This window comes from Pseudomyrmex gracilis, unplaced genomic scaffold (genome assembly GCF_002006095.1).
Source record: "Pseudomyrmex gracilis isolate BER0280 unplaced genomic scaffold, ASM200609v1 scaffold_57, whole genome shotgun sequence".
NCBI classification, from domain to species: domain Eukaryota; kingdom Metazoa; phylum Arthropoda; class Insecta; order Hymenoptera; family Formicidae; genus Pseudomyrmex; species Pseudomyrmex gracilis.
This window is the reverse complement of record NW_018020641.1, coordinates 525,363-525,858: the sequence shown is the minus strand read 5'-3', so window position 1 is coordinate 525,858 and position 496 is coordinate 525,363.

The following is a 496-nucleotide window of genomic DNA, read 5'->3' as shown; positions in this document are numbered from 1 at the left end:
ATTTCGACTGACGCTTGAACACGCAATTACGAAATCCAATGGGAATTGCACGCATGTATTATAAAAGAACAGAATAAATGTTTAAACAAGTGTTGTTTCTGTAACTTTCTCTTATTGCGTATAAATTTGTGCCGCCAAGTGCTGCATGATATAACAGCGCGTGTGTGTTTATATTCTATAACTTCAGTCAAATATTCTATCTTCGCGTTCCAGAAAAGAGAGCCAAAGATCATCGAATTATCAGTTTTACTGAACTGTATTTTAGAAAAATTATCTAATCTAGGAATAGATTAGATATAACATTTAAACGATTAAGTTTTTATGTATGAGTCAAAAGTATTTTTTAAAAGACATTAATATGATAATAGTAACAATAATTGTAAACAGGAAATAAATAAGGCCGATACGAGCCATTCGTATATATATATATATATATATATATATTACTATATATATATATATATTAATATATGCAACAACAACAACAAATCACGAA